This window comes from Mauremys mutica, chromosome 21 (genome assembly GCF_020497125.1).
Source record: "Mauremys mutica isolate MM-2020 ecotype Southern chromosome 21, ASM2049712v1, whole genome shotgun sequence".
NCBI lineage: Eukaryota > Metazoa > Chordata > Testudines > Geoemydidae > Mauremys > Mauremys mutica.
Window position 1 is genome coordinate 17,733,640 of NC_059092.1, and position 7,840 is coordinate 17,741,479.

Genomic DNA, 7,840 nt, shown 5'->3' on the forward strand with positions numbered 1-7,840 from the left:
TAGCCCATCTTAATCAATTAGTCTCATTAGAGTTGGCATGGCAACACCCATTTTTTCATGTTCTCTATATAGCTATCTTCCTACTGTATTTTCCACTCCATGCATCTGATGAAGTGGGCTTTAGCCCACGAAAGCTTATGCTCAAATAAATGTGTTAGTCTCTAAGGTGCCACAAGTACCCCTCGATCTATGGAACAGCGTCACAGGCATAGGCCCCTCAGTAAGAAGAAAGGTGTCAACAAACTGGAAGGAATTCAGACGAGCAACAAAAGCAGCCCAGGAGCTGGAACAACTTGCAGAGAACAAAGTGAAGAGTTAAATTGCTTTGATAAAAAAGGGTTGGGACATAGATTCATAGATTACAAAGCCAGAAGGAACCATTTGTGATCATCTGGTCTGACTTCCTGTATAACACAGGCCACAGAACTTCCCCAAAATAATTCCTAGAGCAGATCTTCTCGAAAAATATCCAGTTTTATTTAACAATGGTTAGTGATGGAGAACCTACCATGACCCATCTGCAATAGTGTAGGGATACTGGTCCCAGGAGCAGAGGGGTATTACTGACAGTGGCAAAAGGGAGTGAATATTGGGATGAACACTGACTGCAAGTCCAGTGCCTAATTACCTGCATTCCTGTGAACCTCCCCACACTGCAGAGAAACCAGTCAAAACCTTCAAGCCAGGCACAAACTTCAGCTTTTAAAATTTTTGGCAATTTTAATTAGACAGAAGGTGACTTAAAACCAGTCACCATTTTGGCAGGCTCTGCATTGTTTAAACCCCAGGGAAGGCAACACACTTCCTCAGTTGCTGTAGCTCATGAATTTAATTAGCACAGTCATGGCACCACTTAGCACTTAACAAGCTTTGTTCATGGGAGACTCTAGATGCATGAGGGATGTCTCAGCCCCAATTTACAAATGGGGAGATACAGGCAAAGGTGTTAAATGATTTGCCCAAGGCCACAGAGTGCGTCAAAGCCAGGTTTAGAACACAGGATTTCCTGAATCCCACATTCCTGGTTTAGCAAGGGTGACCAGATAGCAAGTGTGAAAAATTGGTACAGGGGGTGGGGAGTAATAGGAGCCTATGTAAGAAAAAGCCCCAAATACTGGGACTGTCTCTATAAAATCAGGACATCTGGGCACCCTAGTTTTAGCCACTAGACCTGGACACTGGACACAAATCTGACATCAGGAATCATAACACTAAAAAATGAGTGGGAGAACACTTCAGCCTCTCTAACCACTCAGTGACAGACTTGAAGGTGGCCATTTTGTAACAAAAAAACTTCAAAAACAGACTCCAAAGAGAGACTGCTGAACTTGAATTAATATGCAAATTAGATACAATTAACTCAGGCTAAAACAGAGACTGGGAATGGCTGGGTCATTACACTAATTGAATCTATTTCCCCATGTTAAGTTCTCCTCACACCTTCTATGGGTCATCTTAATTATCACTTCAAAAGTTTTTTTTCCTCCTGCTGATGATAGCTCATCTCAAGTGATTAGACTCTTCCTGTTGGTATGCATACTTCCACCTTTTCATGTTCTCTGTATGTATAAATATCTCCTGTCTGTGTGTTCCATTCTATGCATCCGAAGAAGTGAGCTGTAGCTCACGAAAGCTCATGCTGAAATAAATGTGTTAGTCTCTAAGGTGCCACAAGTCCTCCTGTTCTTTTTGCGGATACAGACTAACACGGCTGCTACTCTGAAACCACTAGACCTTATAGCTGCCCTCTCAGACCCTTGGCCATGTGATGTTTGAATGAGCAGATTGTTGGAATCACTAATAACTTTACATCACCTGTGGGCAAGGTACAGAATACTAATGAAGAGTATGAGGCAGGTAAGAAGTGAACCTGTGTGATTAAGCTCAGTGACAGCTCCAAGGTGCTGTGTGTCATTTAATCATCTTCCTTCCCATTCTCATTGCTCAAACTACTAAGGGGCAGACAGGTGCGAGACGCAAGACTTATCCACTTGTGGCTGAAGTCTGGTCTACAGAGTTTCCATCGTGGTATCACTTTGTTGGTTGGGGTGTGTGATTTTTAGTGATCGGTTTTACCAATATAACTAAGTAAGGATGCAGTATTACTGGACTAAATGTGCTTATACTGATATAGCTTATTCCCTTTCCAGTACAGGTATAATTAAAGCAGAATAACTTGTGTATAGACAAGGCTCAGATGTCTGGAGGAAAAAAAAAAACTTCCAAAGAAAAAAAATTTAATTGTAAACCAGGAATAGTCATTGAGAAAGTGTGTTTCCAGTAGGATCCTGCAGGGATTGGTTCTTGTCCCTACGCTATTTAACATTTTTAACAATGACCTGGAAGAAAACAAAATCATCATTAATAAAGCTTGCAGATGACAAAAATTGGGGAAGTGGAAATAATGAAGACAGGTCACTGATTCAGAATTATCTGGATTGCTTGGTAAACTGGGCACAAGAAAATAATGTGCATTTCAATATGGTTAAATTTCAATGTCTACACCTAAGAACAAAGAATGTCGGCCCTGCTTGCAGGATGCGGGACTCAATCCTGGGAAGCAGCGACTCTGAAAAAGATTTGGGGAGTTATGGGGGATAATCAGCTGAACACAATCTCCCAGGGTGAAGCTGTGGCCAAAAGAGCTAATGTGATCCTGGGATGCATAAACAGTGGAATCTTGAGTAGGGGTAGAGCACTTATTTTACTCCTATATTTGGCACTGGTGCGACCACTGCTGGAATACGGAGTCCAGTACCCACCGTTCAAGAAAGATGTTGACAAATTGGAGACTGTTCAGAGAAGAGCCATGAAAATGATTAAAGGTTTAAAAAACATGCCATATAGTGATAGACTTAAGGAGCTCAAACTATTTAGCTTAACAAAGAGAAGGTTAAGGGACGACTTGATTACAACCTAAGTACCTACACAGGGAACAAATATTTAATAATGAACTCTAGTAGAGAAAGGTTAACACGATCCAAGGGCTGGAAGCTGAAGCTAAACAAATTTGGACTGGAAATAAGGTTTTTAATGGTGCGAGTAATTAAGCACTGGAGCAATTTACCAAGACATCACTGACAATTTTTAACTCAAGATTGGATGCTTTTCTAAAAGATCTGCTCTAGGAATGACCCTTGGGCAGTTCTGTGGCCTGTTATATAGGAGGTCAGACTTTTGAACCTGTGACCTTTCACATAGCAAGCCTCTGAGTGCGACCCCCCTTATATATTAAGAACACTTTTAAAATTTATTTAACACCATTATAAATACTTGAGGCAAAGCGGAGTTTGGGGTGGAGGCTGACAGCTCACGACCCCCCCATGTAATAACCTCGTGATGCCAAGGGGTCCCAACCCCCCCGTTTGAGAACCCTGGACAGAACAAGACAGAGCTCTGTAGGGACTTTCCTTCACTGCTGGCCTATTAGGCCTTCTCCATCTCTAAGATTCTTCCATATCTAGCTTGCAGGGCCACAGTCAAGGTTCAGTTTTTCCTCAGTGATGCCATTACTAACATCCAAGCAGCCCCGTGCACCATTTCAGGAGTGTAACACCTCAGCACCTGAAGTATAGAACCCTGAGCCCTGGTCCTGGCAGGCAAGTGAAGAGGAAACCAATGTTCAGACATTTCAGATGGACTCTTTTGTCATTCTGTTACTGGGTGCTCTTAAACAGCTTTGGTTTTCAGTGTAGAAAAGCTTATCTTACAGTAAACGACACCTTCTGAGGTGAACAAGACTTAGTGAATTAAGATGTTTGCTCACCAGATACCTCAAGGGTAAGTACACCCTGATTTTGGTCAAGATATGGAAACCAGTCACTGCACTCTGGGGCAGTTTCTCCATCAGAAATGGCTTTATTATTGTCACAAATTTCAGAAGGGAAAAAAGTGTTTCCTTTCAAAACTAATAGGCTCCGGCCCATTAGCCAAAGCTGCGTTCTGATTGTCCAGTTTGGCCTTTGTGATGATGTCACAGCCCAAAATGTGCCTAGTTGTGACCTCATCACTGTAAAAAATGCTTATACCCTTTCTGTTAAATGGGCTTGGGGAGCAGGAGAAGAGAATCTTTAATGTGAGCTTTCATTTCTAGTCACGAATTTAACAAGTTTTTTTTGTTTGTTTGTTTTTGAAAAAGGATTAGGTAAAAGATCTAGACAAAATGTATGTAATCTGTGTTCTGATTGGCTCAGAGATCATTTGTATAGGTGGCCTGACTTATTTCTGTGAATACATGCTGCAGCCAATCAGAATGCAACATCTTGCACATGTGATTTACTTAGTTAAGATTCCATACTAAAGTAGTGATCCGAGGATGTCAAACAGAAATTTATCAAGCTCTCACATGACTATTTTGAACCCAACATACGCCAGGATTTTTACAACAGTGTACATTTCTGTCTAGCTTGTTACTTGTCAAAATGGAAATATTACAAGGAAATTACCTTCACTTAGGAAAGAAATAATAAGAATTTGAAACCGAGGCCAGTAGTAGAGGTCAATATATCGCAAAGCAGAGAAAATATCTTTCTATATTAATGGTGTAAACAAATTGGCCAGACAACATTGTGATAAAACTTTTGTTTATTTTTTTAAATATCAAATTGTTTTTTGCACATCAATTTTTTCCTGGAGAAACAGTCCCCCAATATTAAAAAAATCAAGTCAAATAAAAAAAAGACTCGTGTATTACTGAGGGCAGAACTACATACCATTACAGGATTAAGGAATACTCCCTCCTCAACACCCAGCTGCAAGAAAAACCACAGATGTTCAGCCCAGAAGAGTAAGTGACACAAGTGCAACCAGCTTTAGGATTCCTGAGTATGGATTCCCTCAAGTTCCTTAAGTGAGTTTGCAAAACCCTTAAGCTAAAAAGCATCAGTCAAATAGTAACCAAACAGCTTGACATGGATAGAGATAGAGAGATGGGAACATTTTCAAGCTGTGCGTGGTTGACAGCCCTGAAGAGCAAAGTTCTGCTATCCACAGATGGTTCAGCATAGGCAGCATCGTTGCAGGATCCCCCCCTTCCCCATATCATGTGCCAATCTACTTCAAACCTACCCAGTAGCTGGTACTTGCATCACAAAAGTCACCATCACAATTGCCTCCCTTGTTGTCAGGCTCACAGATAAGGCCAAGTATTGAATGGGCCAGCAGGGCAGTATCTTTTCACCTGTAAAGATGATCCCTCTGCAGTATCTGAATCAGCCAGACCTCCAAGTCCTAACATTATGGATCCACGGTCTTTTCCACAAGCCAAGCTTGTTGGCTAGCAGACTTTATAACCCTAGCAAACCCCACACCAACCTAGGGGGAACGGACCAAAGGATTCCTGCTCCAAGAACTGTGGCTTTGTCTTATGCCCTCCTCTGTAAAACGATACATTCCACATCACCACCATCCATTTCTTGAGAGGTTTCCACGCTCTACTTTACTCAGCACGGCAGAGGTCCCTCCTTTCCCCAACCCAGCATATCCCTGGCACCCTCCTCTTCTGCAGACATCCATTGTACCTAAAAAAATTCAGTTGTCGATAGCCTGGTAAGCCCTGGCCCCATTTCATAGAACACTTTAAATACGGGAATGAGAGAATTCCTTCATGGGAACTATGGCTACTGACAGAGGATTTCCTACACACTTCTGATCGTTCCTGCGGTTCTACATTAGAAAAATTGTTTCTGCCACTTACACATTTCACAGGGAGGCCCTAGGAAGGGGACTGATGGGTCACTGTGTTGACTCGTTTGCTTTGGAGTTGAGGAGGAGGACGGACGAGTAAGAACAGTCCTATTTATAGCACAGTGCATATTTATCATTTGGGGACGTTACCCAGTTGTTGATGAACTGAGCAGGGCCCATGGGCAAAGCGCTGTGTAGTACCAAGGCCTAGCACCACCCCCACGTCTGTTTAAGGTGGTAGAGCCCAGATGTCCCTGGAGAGGTTTTCCCCAGGTTGGAGCAGCCCAGGTTCTGTGGGTCAGAACTGAGAGGCATTGGCAGACTTTGGGGTGTGGGGAAACAGAGAAGAGAAATATCCCTGTTTGGGGTAACTGCTCCGAATAGGGAGAGAAGGGTTGATGCTGGTCAAAGGGCACAAAGAGTCTCTAATCCAGATTGTTCCTAAGAAACAATGTCTGAACTCAGCAGAGATGCTGCATTGGGGGTCAGTCCTGGGGCTGCCACATTAGCTCCCTTAAAGGTCATAACTTCCCTTTGGCTTTATCCAGCCCTCTAAGGAGAATGGTACTTAGGTTCTAGAGCCAGCAAGGTGGAGGGGAGGTTAAGAGAACATCCCAGGGATTGACAGGTGCAAGGGAAGAAAACAAGAGGGCTCCAAATCGGAAAGGGAGCCAGGCGAAAAGACATGCATACCCCACCCCAAGGTCCCTCTTTCTCCCCCTCTCAACAGGGATGCTGGGGTTGGGTGCTGGGATGTAGCAAATGGTAGATGTAGGAAAAGGATCCTAAGCCCATTGGAAGTCTCCTCAAGCCCCCAGTTCTGTAAAATGCCTAGCAGCATCAGCACACCTTAGTCTAGGAATAATACTCTTCGGTTACATCATCTCAGACCCAAAGGGCTTTACAAATCCTTCAACATCCCTGCTAAGTGAGAGAAATATCATCCCCACTTTACATGTGGACTAAGGCAGAGAGGTTAAGTGATTTGCCAAAGGCTACCAAAGACTTCCTGGTATCTTGAGTAAGACACAGCTTCTCTGGGCCAGTTTCCTGATATGTAAAATAGGGAAAATATTTCCCTCCCTGAACAGGGTGTCACAAGATTTAACTCAGTTGTTTGCAGAGTTTCAAGAGCCTTTGATTTAAGGCACTAAATAAATGCAACAAATCTGGAAAGACTCCCTTTCGGTGCAGGGAGTAGTTTACACGGCCCATTCAATCTTTGGTGCCGCTACTGAAGCTATCAACAAGCACTCAATTCCAATTTGGCAATGGACAAAGGCCAATGAACTACGCTGACCACAGAGCTTCTGATGAACTCAGATTTGGTCATAAAGTTGACTGTATAGTTACATTGCAGTCCTGTCTTCTGTCTGATGTATGCAATGTTAATTAGAAATGATACTTTAATCCTCACACAAAATACTTAATTTGTGCTATTTGGTTTACACAGGCTAGATTCTAATCCCCTCTTTAAGAGTTTGGGGAGGAAAGTCATCTGCATTGTAAAAAAAAAAACAAGCCTGAAGTCATAGAACAGAATATCAGGGTTGGAAGGGACCTCAGGAGGTATATAGTCCAACCCCCTGCTCAAAGCAGGACCAATCCCCAAGACAGATTTTTGACCCAGATCCCTAGATGGCCCCAAGGACTGGGCTCACAACCCTGGGCTTAGCAGGCCAATGCTCAAACCACTGAGCTATCCCTCCCCGACATCCTTTTTTTTTTTTTTTTGGAGGGGGGTGGAGGGAGGGAGAAGGGGAAAGAGAGAAGAGGCAGAAATCTCTCCTCTGAGGACAAATATATGCAGTCTATCCTATCACTGTCATCCAACAGTGATTCCACACCACTTTGTACAGAGGTAGCATACTGCACAGCAAAAGGACATGTGCTACACATTAAAATAGAAGACAACAGCTCTTAGGTAGCACTCTAAGGAAAAACAATGCTATGCAGTCTACTGGATTAAGAAGATTCAAGTAAATTGTTTTAGAATCAAACTTTTTTTCAATTTTATAATTCTGTTTATTGAATCTTGTTCCTTAAGAGAGAAAATTATTCAGTTCTGTTTATTCTCTAATTTAATCCAACTGCATTGCTCACTCAAAGCAAAGTTTCATATAATAAAGACCTTAAACTCACTAGGTTTAGATGG